Here is a 19,620-nt window from a genome sequence, read left to right as displayed (position 1 = left end):
TTACAAATAAGGCAAGCCGCAGTGTTCTGCACCACCTGCAGTTTAGAAAGAAATATATCATTAGCAGAAGCCAGCAACATACGACTAATCACTAGGGCCTGTACCACCGTTTTTCTTGCAGAGAGAGGTATGAAGGGGAGAGCTCTTCTCAGCAGGCGCATAATATGGAAACAGGAGCCAAAGGTAGGCATCATCAGGACTACTGAATAAAGGACAGGACCACTGAATAAATGTACAGGGTTTTAAGACAGACAAACTGATATCAATGAGTTACAAATGCATAATATATAAATATAGGATCACAAGAATAAATCCAAATTTAGCCTAAACAATAGAAAGTACACAAAAAACTCAGTCATGACAATACAGAAAATGAGAAAGAGAATCTGAAGATTAAATTGCAGAGTTCAATCCTCCTCCCTAGTCGTTAGTATTTCTGAAATAATCTAACTTACCCTACTCTATACTAAATTTGGGAAAACCCTAATCAAGCTATGAGAAGCAATGAACAGGTGTCAGCATAATGGAGTCTTTCGTAAAAGTACTCCAAGTCTAAAGAGTGTATAGTATGAAGCCACATGGTGAGAGGAATAGCAAAGAGGTCTGCACCTTGTGGAATCCTAAAGGTCTCTGCCTCTAACTAACAATGCAACACCTATTAACACACACAGTATTTAAGGTAATTAACGTAATTATCTCCAGTACATTTCCATCTTCTTGGGTAGAAATTGGCAACATTCTGCTCTTCTCCCACACCTTCAAATGAGTACATTTGATCGACCTTGAGCATCCTTTCTCTGCAATGAGAATGTGTCTCCAACTTCGTTAGCACATCTTCTTCTTGCCAAAACCTTTCTCCCGTGCCTTACTATCGCTACAAATAAACAATGCCTTTTCCCTAACTTATGAAGCCTTGTGACTGCACCTGCAGAGGAGAGAACATGCAAGCAAAACAATTCCTATGTGAAAGTTGAAACATCAAAACTCAGGAACTTAGGGGCCTCCAGTTAGGCTAAGTTAGCACAGCAGTTAAAGTGCACTTAACATTTGAATATAGGTGCATGCACATTCGTAATTAGTGCATGTAAAAGAATGCCATGTGGAATAGAATCATAGTTACATATAACTGTGTGTTACATCTTAAAACATTTGATAGCTATGAATGAGAACTACATGTTCACGAGAAATCTTTAACATTAGAATGCACAAATGAAATGATTCTATTATTCTACCATGGAACATTTCAAAAATACATTTGAAGCTCCATTGTTAATTAAAATATTTATAACACACGTAATACAGAAGTACAATGTAAATATGTGACATGTAAGGTTGGAGTAAAAATGAAGCTGCTGCAATCCCCCCTCTGATGGTAAATCAAGCCTTCACATTAATCTCTTGATCTTATCAGATAACCGATTAAAACGTTGTGGGTTTAATTATCTATTGTATGAGTTATTCTAGATGTTGCATATCATCATAATAATTGCTCTGTTGCTCTTCTTGTTCCACATCAGATCTCTTTCTTTTTATTCCCTGCTTTGCCTTCACCCTCTTATAAACCTTAAAAGACACTACTATAACTATTGCACGAAGTGTAATAATCAAAAGAGATTACAAGATAGAACCTACTATTCCACTTCCCAAGTTTCCAAACCAATTTCCTACTGCACTGAGTTTATTTCCAATGGCTTCCCATGCAACTGTCGCTGTCAAGCCACTCAAATATCTCTTCAAGTCAGTAATATTCTTGATATACTTCTGTAAATCCTTACTATTATCAGGAATGTAAGTACAACAATGCTGAACTTTCAACATTCAGCACACTCTGCCTTCCTTTGCAAGAAGAATGTCTAACGCAAGTCTGTTCTGCAAAACCATTGACGTAATAGCAATAGTTTCTGTTTCTACAAGTAACAAAGCTCCTGCCATACTAATAGACAGCTCATCAACTGCAGTGGATACATTTCTAGTCTTAATATCATTCAGTATTACCCCTACATTTGGGATAATTGCACAAAGAAGATCTCCAGCTCCTCTTTTGGGTCTATTTTTCTGTCCCCACACAGGATGATCAAAGTTCTCTACATGATATATTTTGGGAAAGGCTACACCTAGGTACCATGCGCATTACCATTTCTTGGGCCATTTAAAATAAGCGTTTCCCCCACAAATAAAATAAACTCCAGGAATCACAGGATCATCTCCATTTGATTGCCTAAAATCGGGTCAAGTAACTCCGATTTTAAAGAAACCATCCGCGGATCCCACGGACCTTCAGAACTTTCGCCCAATCTCTAATATCCCCACCCTGGCAAGGCTCCTGGAGAAATGTGTTCTAGCCCAACTCTGTTACCATATTGAACATTTTCAACTCCTAGACCAATACCAATCTGGTTCCTGCCTGGGCAATAGTACAGAGTCTGCACTAACGCACATCGTTGATGATGCGCTAAGAATATTGGACCATAATGAGTCTTGCCTACTGATCCTTCTTGACCTCTCATCAGCATTCGATACTGTCAAACACGATAACCTAATTGACCTCCTGAAACACCGGATGGGGCTGTCTGAGCCTCTTAACTGGTTCTCTTCGTTCCTTCAGAATAGATCCCAAAGCTTCAAGGTGAACCAATCCCTCTCCCATCCTTCACCGGTCACGCTGGGGGTTCCACAATGTTCTGCACTGTCTCCCACACTCTTTAACCTGTTCATGGAGCCTCTGACTGAAATTCTGAAATCATCCAGCATTCACTATCACATGTACATTGATGATACCCAACTTTACCTGAAGATTGCCTCCCATGAGGACATTCAATCCCTCAACTTAATCCTGCTGGAAACTCAAAGCTGGCTGACACGTAACTACCTGAAACTAAATGCTTTAAAAACCGTATTCCTCCTAATGTCACCCCACTAGCACTCCCCAGTCATGGAACAATGGTTGAATCAACTTACAGCTCTATACTGCAGACCTCTCCTCCTTGATTCGGCATATTCTCTGGGTATCATTCTAGACAAAAGTCTGATCATGCAGAAGCACATCAGCTCCCTTACCAAAGGAGCTAACTATCAGCTCAGGATCCTGAGGAAACTCAAACCCTATTTCCCTGCTCATTACCTAGAGGTGGCTGTGCAAGCACTAGCGATCTCAAAGCTGGACTATGGTAGTGCAATGCTTTGCGGATTGCCCAGAGTAAAGACCGCTCCTCTTAGGGTTGCCCTCAATTCTGCTGCAAGGCTCATAACTGGCACTAAAAGATTCAACCATATTTCTCCGTACTTGCGGGCCCTGATCTGACTTCCATATGAAGGTCTGATACATTTAAAAATTGCATGCATGGCACACAAAGCCATACACTTCAACACCCTGGTGTACCTCGCACAGAAACTGAAGCTCTCATGTGGTTCCAGAGCATCCAGAAGCGCCAGCACCCTTTCGCTCAAAGCACAAAAATTCAAGAAAAAAAAAAAACTTACAATCAAGCCTTCTCAGGTATGGCACCGAGGATCTGGAACTCCCTTTCCCCTGAAGTCAGGGTGAAGTCCTCCGCAGTCCTCTTCAAAAAAGAAGTCAAAGGGCTCCTGATGAAGAGATTTCTGCCGCATTCTGGCCTCTCCATCTGATTCGGGGGCTAGAGACGTTGATTTGTGGCCCAGTTGCCAGGCTCACAAGAATGCTCGGACAATTTTTAGACTGTTAATCTGTGGTTTCTTGTTGATTATGTTTTTATTTGTTTGCACTATTCTTAATCTATAAACTGTAAAGCGCTCCTATACCCTCGGTGGTCATGTTCGCGTTATATAAAACTTTCTAAATAAATTGTGCTCTAGGTTCAAATGTATGATCACATTCACTCTTTCCTACAAAGTATCCAATTTGTTCTTATCATTCTGTATACATAATTTCCCTGTATGTTGCCAATCTATGGATAATGCTTCTGTACTTCCTGCTGTTTGCTGATCCATCTTCTCTTGTGACCATTTGGGTATTCTCGTTCATTGAAAGACATTAGCTAATACTGCACAGAACCTGTCTTCTACCTAATGTAAAAATGTCTTTTCAACATCAGTCAACAAGCATCTTAAATTATGTCTATGGGCATAAACAATGTTTAGTGTTTTGATAGGGACAACTTATCTTCAAAGCGTGTCACTTATTTGGGAATTTGTATGTTTATTCAAATGTTTGAACATAGAAACTTCTGAAAGGACTAAATCATAATTCGAATAATAGTACAGGAAATTACCCTGTCCATAGAAAAGACTCAATAAAAGACTATAGGAAAAGCCATATGTTAAACGTATATGGTAGTAAGTTATGCCTTTGGCCACTGAAGCAGGTAATTGCATACCAACGTAGCAATCCCTTGCATCCATGATGTCAACATATTTGTAAAGCAATCTAGTGTATGCTTCCAAGTTGGAATCTCCTCTAGATAAATCTTTATGCAAATTTTGATTGTGTAATGAAAAAAGGTTTCTATCAGCTGCGTGTGATAATTTGGATTTAGACTTAGCTTTCTCATTTGCTGCATTAGATGTAGGGGAATATAATCCTACAAGCAAATAAATTAATACTGCAACTATAACTAAGAAGGTAATCCATAATATGTATCTACGTCTATGGTAATATGGGTTAGTTTCTATAACTTCACTAAAGTAAGACCAATGGGTGGAGAATAGTAGCAGCAGAGTCTTCTCTGTTGGTCTCCACCTGTGCAAAAAGCAAAACTAAAGTTTGTGATATGCAACAGCATTATTTACAGATCTTCATGAGACTTCACTAGCTCTAATCCACGTTCTTCTCAGGGCAACCCTATCTTTATTCTTCTTCCACTAGGACCTAGATAATCTTTCAGTTCTTCAACTAGCACAGGGAATTCCCTCTAATCTAGAAAGAGAAATTCAGCTACATCCAGGATAAGATGTCTCAAAGCACTTAGTCTCGTCATAAACTAAGTTTGAAAGTAAGATGAAACTGTTGATCAAGCCCCGGAAGTTTCAACCATATGCATTTGCAGCAAAGAATGTCCACTCAAGATTACCTCCAAAAAGGTACCCTTGATCTCTTTGATCTACTCACAGCAGGCCCTCCTCCTTTATCACCAGTGAAATCAGATTCCTCACACATTTCAGGAATAGCTGTAAGTTAACGTTCAGTTACTAACTTTAGTCTGCCTCTTTCTTGCCTTCTGTACCAACAGTCCCTTTCTGCCACTCGTGGTTCTACAATACTAGGTCGTTCACTAGGGTCTGACTCTGGCTCATTTACCAACACTAGAAAGGTTTCTTCTACTTCAGTGTCACCTGTCGACTCATCAAGCCCCCTTCAGATCGGTCACGTGCTGCTTCAGGCTCGGACTGGTCCCCTACAGCTCGACGAACCTGCTCCTGTGGCCTCTCAACCACCACTAGCACTTATGGGAGAGGTGCTATGATTTCATAAAGGGGACAATGAATCTATGAGTATGGTCAGCATAAACACAGTTGGGGAGACATCCGTTCTTCACAGCAGTTGTGTTGACAAGAATCACTTGGTAGGGACCACGCCAGTGAGGTTCCAGGCAACTCTTCCAGACATGTTTTTTCACCAAGACCCAGTCACCTGGACTAAGGTCATGACATTGCTCCTGATGAAGAAGGGCTTTGGCCACCTCAACCTGATGAGACACAGAAGCCACCAAATCAGCCAATACTTTGCTGTAATCAAGAAACATGTCATATATGATATTGACAAGAGCAGACATAGCTGACAATCTCATAGCCCTCCCCATGATAATTTTGTGGGGTGACAGTGAAGACCTTCCCCTGCCTCCCCCCGCCGCCCCTGCGTCATCAATGACGTCAGCGCGCGAGCCGTGCTGACGTCATTAGAGGTTTCCCGTTTGCTCTCCGTGGCGCAGGAAGCAAATGGCTTCCTGCGCGTCGGAGAGTAAAGGTGAGTTTTGGGGCTGGGGAGGGTTTTTTTTTTGCATCGGTGGGTTTGGGTTAGGGTGGGGGCACCTTGGTATGCCCAGGCATGCCACGAGGCTCGGCTTCGTTCCTGTGTGCCTGTTGTTGCTTCCCTGTGAAATGGATTCAAATTTGAAAAACGCTCGTCTTTCTAGTTGCTTCCCTGTGAAATGGATCCAAAAATGCCGAGAAATGCCCTTCTTTGTAATTTTTCAAATCCAAAGTGCAGCAGCAGGATTTTTGCATCGGTGGTTTTGGGTTAGGGTGGGGGCACTTTGGTATGCCCAGGCATGCCACGAGGCTCGGCTTCGTTCCTGTGTGCCTGTTGTTGCTTCCCCGTGAAATGGATCCAAATTTGAAAAACGCTCGTCTTTCTAGTTGCTTCCCTGTGAAATGGATCCAAAAATGCCGAGAAATGCCCTTCTTTGTAATTTTTCAAATCCAAAGTGCAGCAGCATGATTTTTGCATCGGTGGGTTTGGGTAAGGGTGGGGGCACTTTGGTATGCCCAGGCATGCCACGAGGCTCGGCTTCGTTCCTGTGTGCCTGTTTTTGCTTCCCTGTGAAATGGATCCAAATTTGAAAAACGCTCGTCTTTCTAGTTGCTTCTCTGTGAAATGGATCCAAAAATGCAGCGAAATGCCTTTCTTTTTTTCAAATCCAAAGTGCAGCAGCATGTAGAGAAATAGAATTTCTTATATGAGAATAATAGCAAGACAGAGGGGTTGCAAAGTGGCCAGATTGGTTTTTTTTACATCCAAATTCACCAGCATACTTTTCAGAGTTTGCCAGTGAAGTGCTACTTTCATTTTCTCATCTTTCTTTGAAGAGCATTGTTGTTTTCAGGTTGGGAGAGTGTACCATTCCTGGAGGTACTGCAATACCTGGTTGATGGGTGGATTGGAAAACACAATGTGTACCATGGCTCTGTGTTTATGGATGTGGTCTTTTTATACCATACTGCTTACGTTTTGTAAGGATGTAAGCAATGGACAGTGAAACGGTTCCCTTCAGGGCCCTCTAGTCATGTCCATAACTTTTCAGGTGAAACCACTCGCTGATTTCTGAATAGTTAGTGAGAGATCGTTTAGGTAACTATGTTGTTTCTGCTTACATTTCACATGCTTTGCATTCCCTATGAGTGGTTGCTTTTTTTTTTTTTTTTTAGGCAGCATATTACTCTTATCAAGTGCATCATTTGAATTGAGCCACATCCAAGTGTTTATAGCGGGCACAATTAGGTTACAGCTGAAGGCAGTGCGAGTTTCAGAGGGCAAGTATGGTGTTCAGTAGGGATGTGGCACTATGGCCAGAGCTGTGGAATTTGGAACTGGGAAACCGGGTTCCGCATTCATGACCAGTCCACCACACCACTGTACTGAGGGAGCACATTCCCATGCTAGGCCGTAGAAGGCCCCACTAGACCTTAGAAGGCTTGATGTCTTAGCACAAGTAGGTGTACCCTAGTGGTGTCAATTGTCGGTTAACCTTGAAGGCCTGTCCACCACAATCCATACTGAAGTCCATCTCAAATTTCCCACCTCCCAGCGTTCCCTTGGGTCTCCCGTTAAAAATGGTGCCTCACTTGTGTGGGAGGCCCAAGTACCCGCGACAGGCAAGGGCCCAAAACGTAGTGATATGACATCAAAATTGCCTATCTCAAAACCACCTGGTTTTGCAAGGGGGGTCACCTGGGTTTTTGGCCCGGTGCTCGGCGGCCATCTAGGGAAACCTACCAAACCCATACATTTCTGAAAACTAGACACACGGGGGCTTCCAGGGAGGTATGGCTTGCGTGGATCCCCCAACGTTTCCTTACCCAGAATCCCCTGCAAACCTCAATATTAGCTGAAAAAATAACTTTTTTCACACATTTTTGTGTGGGAAAGTTGTGGCATCACCGGGCTCACTCAAATTTCCCACCTCCCAGCGTTCCCCTGGGTCTCCCGGTAAAAATGGTGCCACACTTGTGTGGGAGGCCCAAGTACCCGCGGCAGGCAAGGGCCCAAAACGTAGTGAGGTGACATCAAAATTGCCTATCTCAAAACCACCTGGTTTTGCAAAGGGGGTCACCTGGGTTTTTGGGCCGATGCTCGGCGGCCATCTAAGGAAACCTATCAAACCCATACATTTCTGAAAACTAGACACCCGGGGGCTTCCAGGGAGGTATGGCTTGCATGGATCCCCCAACGTTGCCTTACCCAGAATCCCCTGCAAACCTCAATTTTAGCTGAAAAAAATCACTTTTTTCACACATTTTTGTGAGGGAAAGTTGTGGCATCACCGGGCTCACTCAAATTTCCCCCCTCCCAGCGTTCCCCTGGGTCTCCCAGTAAAAATGGTGCCTCACTTGTGTGGGAGGCCCAAGTACCCGCGACAGGCAAGGGCCCAAAACGTAGTGATGCGACATCAAAATTGCCCATCTCAAAACCAACTGGTTTTGCAAGGGGGGGTCACCTGGGTTTTTGGCCCGGCGCTCGGCGGCCATCTAGGGAAACCTACCAAACCCATAAATTTCTGAAAACTAGACACCCGGGTGCATCCAGGGAGGTACGGCTTGAGTGGATCCCCCAATGTTTCCTTTCCCAGAATCACCTGCAAACCTCAATTTTATCTGAAAAAAATCACTTTTTTCACACATTTTTGTGTGGGAAAGTTGTGGCATCGATGGGCTCACACAAATTTCCCACCTCCCAGCGTTCCCCTGGGTCTCCCGATAAAAATGGTGCCTCACTTGTGTGGGAGGCCCAAGTACCCGCAACAGGCAAGGGCCCATAACGTAGTGAGGTGACATCAAAATTGCCTATCTCAAAACCACCTGGTTTTGCAAGGGGGGTCACCTGGGTTTTGGCCCGGTGCTCGGCGGCCATCTATGGAAACCTACTAAATTCATACATTTCTGAAAACTAGACACCCGGGGGCTTCCAGGGAGGTATGGCTTGCGTGGATCCCCCAACGTTTCCTTACCCAGAATCCCCTGCAAACCTCAATTTTAGCTGAAAAAATCACTTTTTCACACATTTTTGTGTGGGAAAGTTGTGGCATCACCGGGCTCACTCAAATTTCCCACCTCCCAGCATTCCCCTGGGTCTCCCGGTAAAAATGGTGCCTCACTTGTGTGGGAGGCCAAAGTACCCGCGACAGGCAAGGGCCCAAAACGTAGTGAGGTGACATCAAAATTGCCTATCTCAAAACCACCTGGTTTTGCAAGGGAGGTCACCTGGGTTTTTGGCCCGGCGCTCGGCGGCCATCTAGGGAAACCTACCAAACCCATACATTTCTGAAAACTAGACACCCGGGAGCTTCCAGGGAGGTATGGCTTGCGTGGATCCCCAACGTTTCCTTACCCAGAATCCCCTTCAAACCTCAATTTTAGTTGAAAAAAATCACTTTTTTCACACATTTTTGTGTGGGAAAAATGTGGCATCACTGGGCTCACTCAAATTTCCCACCTCCCAGCGCTCCCCTGGGTCTCCCAGTAATAATGGTGCCTAACTTGTGTGGGAGGCCCAAGTACCCACGACAGGCAAGGGCCCAAAATGTAGTGAGGTGACATCAAAATTGCCTATATCAAAACCACCTGGTTTTGCAAGGGGGGTCACCTGGGTTTTTGGCCCGGTGCTCGGCGGCCATCTAGGGAAACTTACCAAACCCATATATTTCTGAAAACTAGACACCCGGGTGCTTTCAGGGAGGTATGGCTTGCGTGGATCCCCTAACGTTTCCTTACCCAGAATCCCCTGCAAACCTCAATTTTAGCTGAAAAAAATCACTTTTTTCACACATTTTTGTGTGGGAAAGTTGTGGCATCGACGGGCTCACACAAATTTCCCATCTCCCAGCGTTCCCCTGGGTCTCCCGATAAAAATGGTGCCTCACTTGTGTGGGAGGCCCAAGTACCCGCGACAGGCAAGGGCCCAAAACGTAGTGAGGTGACATCAAAATTGCCTATCTCAAAACCACCTGGTTTTGCAAGGGGGGTCACCTGGGTTTTTGGCCCGGTGCTCGGCGGCCATCTAGGGAAACCTACCAAACCCATACATTTCTAAAAACTAGACACCCGGGGGCTTCTAGGGAGGTATGGCTTGCGTGGATCCCCCTAGGTTTCTTTACCCAGAATCCCCTGCAAACCTCAATTTTAGCTGGAAAAATCACTTTTTCACACATTTTTGTGTGGGAAAGTTGTGGCATCACCGGGCTCACTCAAATTTCCCACCTCCCAGCATTCCCCTGGGTCTCCCGGTAAAAATGGTGCCTCACTTGTGTGGGAGGCCCAAGTACCCGCGACAGGCAAGGGCCCAAAACGTAGTGATGCGACATCAAAATTGCCTATCTCAAAACCACCTGGTTTTGCAAGGGGGGTCACCTGAGTTTTTAGCCCGGTGATCGGCGGCCATCTAGGGAAACCTACCAAACCCATACATTTCTGAAAACTAGACACCCGGGGGCTTCCAAAGAGGTATGGCTTGCGTGGATCCCCCAACGTTTCCTTACCCAGAATTCCCTACAAACCTCAATTGTAGCTGAAAAAATCACTTTTTTCACACATTTTTGTGTGGGAAAGTTGTGGCATCGACGGGCTCACACAAATTTCCCACCTCCCAGCATTCCCCTGGGTCTCCCGGTAAAAATGGTGCCTCACTTGTGTGGGAGGCCCAAGTACCCGCGACACGCAAGGGCCCAAAACGTAGTGAGGTGACATCAAAATTGCCTATCTTAAAACCACCTGGTTTTGCAAGGGAGGTCACCTGGGTTTTTGGCCCGGTGCTCGGCGGACATCTAGGGAAACCTACCAAACCCATACATTTCTGAAAACTAGACACCCAGGTGCTTCCAGGGAGGTATGGCTTGCATGGATCCCCAACGTTTCCTTACCCAGAATCCCCTGCAAACCTCAATTTTAGCTAAAAAAACCCACTTTTTTCACACATTTTTGTGTGGGAAAGTTGGGGCATCACCGGGCTCACTCAAATTTCCCACCTCCCAGCGTTCCCCTGGGTCTCCCGGTAAAAATGGTGCCTCAGTTGTGTGGGAGGCCCAAGTACCCGCGACAGGCAAGGGCCCAAAACGTAGTGAGGTGACATCAAAATTGCCTATCTAAAAACCACCTGGTTTTTCAAGGGGGTCACCTGGGTTTTTGGCCCGGTGCTCGGCGGCCATCTAGGGAAACCTACCAAAACCATATATTTCTGAAAACTAGACACCCGGGGGCTTCCAGCGAGGTATGGCTTGCATGGATCCCCCAACGTTTCCTTACCCAGAATCCCCTACAAACCTCAATTGTAGCAGAAAAAAATCACTTTTTTCACACATTTTTGTGTGGGAAAGTTGTGGCATCACCGGGCTCACTCAAATTTCCCACCTCCCAGCGTTCCCCTGGGTCTCCTGGTAAAAATGGTGCATCACTTGTGTGGGAGGCCCAAGTACCCGTGACAGGCAAGGGCCCAAAACGTAGTGAGGCGACATCAAAATTGCCTATCTCAAAACCACCTCGTTTTGCAAGGGGGGTCCCCTGGGTTTTTGGCCCGGTGCTCGGCGGCCATCTAGGGAAACCTACCAAACCCATATATTTCTGAAAACTAGACACCCGGGTGCTTCCAGGCAGGTATGGCTTGCGTGGATCCCCCAACGTTTCCTTACCCAGAATCCCCTGCAAACCTCAATTTTAGCTGAAAAAATCACTTTTTTCACACATTTTTGTGTGGGAAAGTTCTGGCATCACCAGGCTCACTCAAATTGCCCACCTCCCAGCGTTCCCCTGGGTCTCCCGGTAAAAATGGTGCCTCACTTGTGTGGGAGGCCAGAGTACCCGCGACAGGCAAGGGCCCAAAACGTAGTGAGGTGACATCAAAATTGCCTATCTCAAAACCACCTGGTTTTGCAAGGGGGGTCACCTGGGTTTTTGGCCCGGTGCTCGGCGGCCATCTAGGGAAATGTTGGACTTGGCCCTTCTGGCAGGTTCACCCCTGAACTTTTTTGCTTTTTATTGGTGACTTGGTGTGGTAATTGTTTGGTCTCAGGGTAAAGTGCGTGCGTGCTCTGAGTGCATGTGGTGAGATAGGCCTGCCCTCCCATAGGAATGCATGGGGAATGTATGTGTCCCTAGTAGTTCCTGATGCGTGGGTGTGCAGGCCCGAGTTTGGTATGTGCGGACTCGTGGGAGTGAATGCTGCGCGATGATGTGTGCGGCGTGCATGTACCTAGTGTGGAAGTGCCACTTCTAGAAGTGGGCACTTCTGTGTGCAGTGTGTCTGTCGCGTGATTGGCTGGTCATGTCATGTGACGGGCTAGGGATTCCCCAGAGTCAGGATGAGTCACCCAGTGGTGAATGGGGAGATCAGCAGCTAGATGGGTGGGAGGAGTACACCTGGGTCCTGAATAGGACAGGGTTTTCCACACACAATGCTGGCCCCGCCCCCTGCGGTGCGACTGACGACCCTAGCCCTGCCAATGAATAGAGTGAGGGGCTGAGCACATCAAGGGTGCTCCCCAACCAGCTGCGACTGGTTTTCCCCCTCACCCCGAACCCAGAACAAAGGGGTTTTGCTGTATAAAAATGGGGCTGTGTCCCCACAGAAACTGTTCTCTTCTAGGATCACATCTGAGGGGGGCCTGTTGCTGCTGGGCGCCAGGAGAGACCGCCACTGGGGACTGCCTCCCTGCTGGAGGGCCCTGTGAGCTGGCCCCTGGGCCCAGTCTTTGCCCCCCCCTGCTTTTTGGAGACTTATTGCTGGACCTGTGTGTTAGACCTGGCACCTTGGCGTGAGTCTCCCTTCCTCTTTTTGTCGCTGTGCCTCATGTGTTTTTATGGTGTTGGCCGCTCAGCGCGCTGTGCCACTGCCAACCAGTGTCACGGTGCGAGTGCTCCCTATGTAAATTGTATATGTTGGTTGGATTCCATGATTGGATTGTTTGATTTACTGTCAGACCCCAGTAAAGTGCGCCGGGGGCGCCAGGGCATGTAAATACGAACACCGCTGGTGGGCTTGCAGCACTGGTTGTGCCACCCACAGAAGCGGCCGGTAAAATATATCCGAGGTCTGCCATCGCAGAACCTGCGTGCAGTCGGGTATTGACATGCTGACCGGCAAGTGCCCACACTTGCCAGTCCCTAAACCCTTCCCTTAGCTGCATGTTAGTCACCCCTCTGGTAGGCCCACGGGCAGGGTGCATTGTACGCCTAAGGTAGGACAAGCCTGGATGCGTGGCATGTCCTAGTAGTGAATTACCACCATCTTGTTGTTCACTACTGCAAGGCTACCCTGTTCTCATAGGCCAGTATGGGCGGCCTGGATTATTACACCTTATGATCCTAACCGACCCAGGGAACATGGTAGGAGATCGAGTTTAGTATGCCTGAACTCGGAATAATAAGGTACATCTTTTCGCAAGGTTTATTTTAATATTCCGGGTTTGCAAATGCCGCTTTTAGAAAGTTGGCCTTTGCTTGCCTAAACCTTTCAGCCGCCTCTGCGTGTTGTGTATCTGATGTCTGGCTGGTGTGAGTGACAGGGCTGGGGGAACCCAGATGGGCAGGGCTAGGCAGCCTGGTATGAATAGGACGATCGACAGGTAGATGGGTGGGAGGAGTGCTCCTAGGTTCTCAATAGGACAGTGCTCCGCTACCTCGATGCCGGCTCCACCCCCTGTGGAGCGTCTGATGACTCTGCCCTGCACTCTGAAAGGAGAAGCCTGCATCACGTAAACAAAGTGCTCAGAAACCGGACTGAACTAGGCAAGGGCCCCCCTGGCCTGGGAGAACAAAAGATTTGTGGTATAAATGGAGGAGCCCTGCTCCTAAGAAACTAGATCCGCTTTTGACCAAGAAGAATCTCTGCCTGAGGAGGAGGCACCGGGAAAGCTGTAGGAGGAAGACTGTCCCTATCCTGGGGGATTGGCCTGCAGTGGTGACCTTGCTGCCAAAGGGGAGAAGAGAAACTGTCGCTGAAACTTTTACTTTACTTTTACTTTCAAGACTTGTGCTTTTCCAAAACGATCTCCAAGGGCTTGGAACTGAGCTTGCCCCCTGAACTGAGCCCCAGGACCATTGGGCTCTACCTGATCTTCACTCGCCTGCTGCTGGACTGTGGTGTCCTTTCCCTCGCCGGAGCTGTGACCCTCGTGCCCCAGTCCCTCCTTGAGCCGTGACCAGGACTGCTTAGCCGCCCCCGCCTTGGGAAGAGCCTCGCTCGATCGGAGCCGCTCCCCCTACGCTGTGCTGGGCTGCCCCGTCACCTCGCTCGTTGGAGGCTCGCTGTGCACCTTCACCCTCCCGCCGGAATCGGCGTTTGTGAGCATCTCCAAGCCTCGGACGGCCCGGACGCATCTGCGTGCCCGGCTGCCCCGCTTTGTTCACCCGCCACCTGCAACACCCCGCTCTTGTCGTGAGCCTGAAGATCAGACCCCCATCGTGAAGTGTGGGAGCCCCGGACGCCGCCCCGCTCTTCTGTCGAAGAGCCGCTGAAATCCCGCACCCGCCTTTGCGTCAAGAAACAAGGTACTGTACTTACGAACTCGACCGCGAGCTCGCATCGGATCCAGGGTCCGCAACGTTCTTATTTCCCTGTCATCTGCTGTGTGCTCCCTGGGCGCTGCCTCAGCACGAAGTGCGCTGAGGCCTACAGTTACCTTGTGCCCGCCTAAAGAACTTTCCGTAAAACCAAGAGAACTTGACCGTATTTCCGAGAATTGTGGCCCCATCAGTTCAACGTTACTGGGCCTTGTATTTGAATCTGCTGAAACTACATAAAAGCTTATGTTTATATACTTCCTGATTGGTGTCCGTTTGTGGTGCATGCAAGGGGTTTACTGTATGTGTAATTGCATTTGCTTAACCGTGTACGCCTGAGACTTAGCCTAGACTGCTCGCGCCACGCACCTAGAGGGTGAGCAGGGGTTATTCTGGGGAGTCATCCTTCGCCCTGACAAGAAGTAAAGGGTCCCTGCTTGTTGTGGGTTCACACCTGCGTCAACCAGAGCCCCCTCATTTCTAACATTGGTGGCAGCGGTGAGGATTTACGGATTTGCATTTGTGGTTGGCGTATAGTGAATCACTGATCACCACGTAGTGAGAGCAGACCAGTAACACAGCCACAAGGCTAGCATTTGTTTTTGTTTTGCCAAGAGTCTCCGTTGTTAGAGCCATGCCTGGTTCACTTTCCGCCGGAAGGGCGGCTTCCATAATCTCTGGATTTGAAGACGTAGATTGGGAAGAAGGCGCACTTCTGGATCGTACCAATGAAGACTTGAAAGGTCTTTGCTCCAAGTTCAGGATTGCCCAAACTGGATTGAAGAAGAAGGAGCAATTTGTGAAGGCGCTGAGGGCCTGGTATGAGTCAAAGGCACCAGAGAATCAGGTGGAAGTGGTTCCACCAGAAAGTGTCCATGAGTTTGGCAGGTGCCTGTCGCCAGAAGAGTTGGCAGACAGGGCCGCAACCCGGGCACACGAGGTGGAAATGGCAAAACTTCATGGGCAGATGGATATGGAAAAACAAAGATTAGCCATGGAAGAAAAGAAACTACAATTAGAGCATGACATGAAGCTGAGGGAGCTGGAGCTGAAAGCAAAAAGTTTGGAGCTTAATCCCTCTGGTGGCAGCAGGAAGGTGGTCCCACCAGGGAGGACTTTTGCAAGACACAGAAGGAGTACCCTTCTCTCGTGGGTATGCGGCAGCAGGCTGCAGACCAGGCCGCAGGTGATCAGTCAGGATCACATTTCGTTTACTGGGAGAACGACCTCCTATATACAGAGCCTAAGGTTGCTGAGCCTGGGTCAGCCCGTGCGCTGGTGGTACCCCAGGACTTCAGAGCCTTCCTACTGGGGCTGGCTCACGATGTGCCATTGGCAGGGCATTTGGGGCAGGACAAGACCTTTGAAAGGCTTGTCACCCACTTTTATTGGCCTCAAATGCGCAGGAGTTCAGATACTCACTGCAGGACATGCCAGACTTGCCAGGCAAGTGGAAAGAGTGGAAGGAAGCAGAAGGCTCCACTCCAGCCATTCCCTGTGGTCGGTACCCCATTCCAGCGAGTGGGGATTGACATTGTAGGGCCACTGGACCCCAGGACAGCGATGGGCAATAGGTTCATCCTGGTCCTGGTGGACCATGCCACCCGGTACCCGGAAGCCATTCCTCTAAGGACAGTGACGGCCCCCGTGGTGGGACGGGCACTGATGGGAATTTTCTCCCGAGTGGGATTCCCTCTAGAGGTGGTGTCTGACCGAGGTACCAATTTCATGTCCAAGTACATGAAATCTCTTTGGCAAGAGTGTGGTGTAACCTACAAGTTCACCACCCCTTACCACCCCCAAGGAAACGGGTTGGTTGAGAGATTCAACCGAACCCTCAAAGGCATGATAATGGGCCTAGAAGGAGCCATGAGGCGTAAGTGGGACGTCCTCTTACCATGCCTTCTCTTCGCTTACCGTGAGGTGCCACAGAAGTCTCTGGGGTTCAGTCCCTTTGAGCTTCTGTATGGTCACCCAGTCAGAGGACCTCTAAGTCTGGTCAAAGAAGGCTGGGAGCAATCTCCCAGGAAACCTCCCCAGAATGTATATAGTTACATGCTGGCCTTCAGGAATCAGACTAGGCGATTCAGGCAACTTGCTGAGGCAAATCTGGAAGCCAGCCAGGAGGAGATGAAGCGGTGGTACGACCAGAATGCCACTCTGGTAGAGCTTCAGCCTGGACAGAAAGTATGGGTCTTGGCCCCCGTGGAGCCGTGTGCGCTCCAGGATATGTGGACCGGTCCCTTTGAGGTGGTGGAGCGCAAGAGTCCTGTTACCTACGTGGTGGACCTGAAGTCTCCTAGGAACCCCTTAAGGGTCCTACATGTCAACCGCCTCAAGCCCCACTTGGAGAGGTCCCAAGTGGGCATGCTCTTGGCAACAGATGCTGGAATGGAAGAGGAGACAGAACCTCTTCCTGACCTCCTGTCAGCCAAGGAGCAAGATGGGTCAGTGGATGGTGTCATCCTCTCTTCCACCCTGACCCCTGAGCAACAGAATGATTGTCGCCAGCTGCTGGGACAGTTTTCTGACCTGTTTTCCCTGGTCCCTGGTGTCACTGATTGGTGCGTCCATGATGTGGACACTGGGGATAGTCCACCTGTGCGGCACAAGGCCTACAGGGTGACTGACAGGGTGAGGGCATGCATCAAGGAGGAGGTCTCCAAGATGTTTGCCCTCGGGGTAATTGAGTCTTCTAGCAGTCCTTGGGCCAGCCCCGTGGTCTTGGTCCCAAAGGCTGCAGCGCCGGGAGCCACACCCGAACTCCGGTTCTGTGTGGACTACAGAGGACTCAATTCGGTCACTAGGACCGACGCACACCCCATCCCCAGAGCTGATGAGCTCATCGATCGGCTAGGGGCTGCCAACTACCTCAGCACGTTTGATTTAACGTCTGGGTATTGGCAGATCGCCTTGACCGAGGGGGCCAAAGAGAGGTCAGCATTTTCCACCCCAGATGGGCACTACCAGTTCCGGGTTATGCCATTTGGGATGAAGAATGCCCCTGCCACCTTCCAGAGATTGGTCAACCAGGTGTTGGCTGGGCTGGATTCGTTCAGTGCAGCCTACCTGGATGACATCGCAGTGTTCAGCTCCACTTGGGAGGAACACTTGCGTCACCTCTGGGAAGTGTTGATGGCGCTGCGCAAGGCAGGCCTCACGATCAAGGCGAGTAAGTGCCAGATCGGGCAGGGTTCCGTGGTGTACTTGGGACACCAAGTTGGGAGTGGCCAGGTGGCACCCCTCCAGCCCAAGATAGAAACCATCCTGAATTGGGAGGCACCCAAAACCCAGACGGAGGTGAGAGCCTTCCTAGGTCTCACCGGGTACTACAGGAGGTTTGTCAAGGGGTATGGCAACATGGTTGCCCCCTTGACAGCGCTGACTTCGAAGAAGCAGCCCAGGAAAGTGATCTGGACTGACACCTGTCAGAAAGCTTTTGAGGCCTTGAAAACTGCTATGTGCACGGCGCCCGTGCTCTTGGCTCCCAACTTCTCCAAAGAGTTTATCGTTCAGACAGACGCTTCAGAGCATGGTGTGGGGGCTGTTCTTTCACAGATTAATGAGGAGGGCCTAGATCAACCCGTAGCCTTTCTTAGCAGGAGGTTACTTCCACGGGAACAGAGGTGGAGTGCTATTGAGCGTGAGGCATTTGCTGTGGTCTGGGCGCTGAAGAAGCTAAGACCCTACTTGTTTGGGTCTCACTTCCGGGTTCAGACGGACCACAGGCCCCTCAGATGGTTGATGCATATGAGGGGTGAGAATCCAAAGCTGTTGAGGTGGTCCATTTCCCTACAGGGTATGGATTTCACGGTGGAACATCGCCCTGGTACAGATCACGCCAATGCTGACGGTCTGTCCAGATTTTTCCGCCTTAGTGATGAGGAACTCCCTGGGGTAGGGTAGTTCTCCCCACTTTTCAGCTGGAGGGGACACGTGTTAGACCTGGCACCTTGGCGTGAGTCTCCCTTCCTCTTTTTGTCGCTGTGCCTCATGTGTTTTTATGGTGTTGGCCGCTCAGCGCGCTGTGCCACTGTCAACCAGTGTCACGGTGCGAGTGCTCCCTATGTAAATTGTATATGTTGGTTGGATTCCATGATTGGATTGTTTGATTTACTGTCAGACCCCAGTAAAGTGCGCCGGGGGTGCCAGGGCATGTAAATACGAACACCGCTGGTGGGCTTGCAGCACTGGTTGTGCCACCCACAGAAGCGGCCGGTAAAATATATCCGAGGTCTGCCATCGCAGAACCTGCGTGCAGTCGGGTACTGACATGCTGACCGGCAAGTGCCCACACTTGCCAGTCCCTAAACCCTTCCCTTAGCTGCATGTTAGTCACCCCTCTGGTAGGCCCACGGGCAGGGTGCATTGTACGCCTAAGGTAGGACAAGCCTGGATGCGTGGCATGTCCTAGTAGTGAATTACCGCCATCTTGTTGTTCACTACTGCAAGGCTACCCTGTTCTCATAGGCCAGTATGGGCGGCCTGGATTATTACACCTTATGATCCTAACCGACCCAGGGAACATGGTAGGAGATCGAGTTTAGTATGCCTGAACTCGGAATAATAAGGTACATCTTTTCGCAAGGTTTATTTTAATATTCCGGGTTTGCAAATGCCGCTTTTAGAAAGTTGGCCTTTGCTTGCCTAAACCTTTCAGCCGCCTCTGCGTGTTGTGTATCTGATGTCTGGCTGGTGTGAGTGACAGGGCTGGGGGAACCCAGATGGGCAGGGCTAGGCAGCCTGGTATGAATAGGACGATCGACAGGTAGATGGGTGGGAGGAGTGCTCCTAGGTTCTGAATAGGACAGTGCTCCGCTACCTCGATGCCGGCTCCACCCCCTGTGGAGCGTCTGATGACTCTGCCCTGCACTCTGAAAGGAGAAGCCTGCATCACGTAAACAAAGTGCTCAGAAACCGGACTGAACTAGGCAAGGGCCCCCCTGGCCTGGGAGAACAAAAGATTTGTGGTATAAATGGAGGAGCCCTGCTCCTAAGAAACTAGATCCGCTTTTGACCAAGAAGAATCTCTGCCTGAGGAGGAGGCACCGGGAAAGCTGTAGGAGGAAGACTGTCCCTATCCTGGGGGATTGGCCTGCAGTGGTGACCTTGCTGCCAAAGGGGAGAAGAGAAACTGTTGCTGAAACTTTTACTTTA

General features: G+C 48.9%; 1 protein-coding gene across 2 annotated transcripts in view; it reads right to left on the bottom strand.

Annotated features, from left to right (window-relative positions):
• Positions 1-19,620, bottom strand: part of LOC146834646 (calcium-activated chloride channel regulator 1-like) — a 1,200,823-nt gene that overhangs the window by 909,413 nt on the left and 271,790 nt on the right. The gene's annotated exons all lie outside the window — the stretch shown is intronic.

The sequence above is a fragment of the Triturus cristatus genome, chromosome 4_2, assembly GCF_964204655.1.
Source record: "Triturus cristatus chromosome 4_2, aTriCri1.1, whole genome shotgun sequence".
Lineage (NCBI taxonomy): Eukaryota > Metazoa > Chordata > Amphibia > Caudata > Salamandridae > Triturus > Triturus cristatus.
Note: the sequence above shows the minus strand (reverse complement) of the source record. Positions and strands in the feature narration are given on the sequence as shown.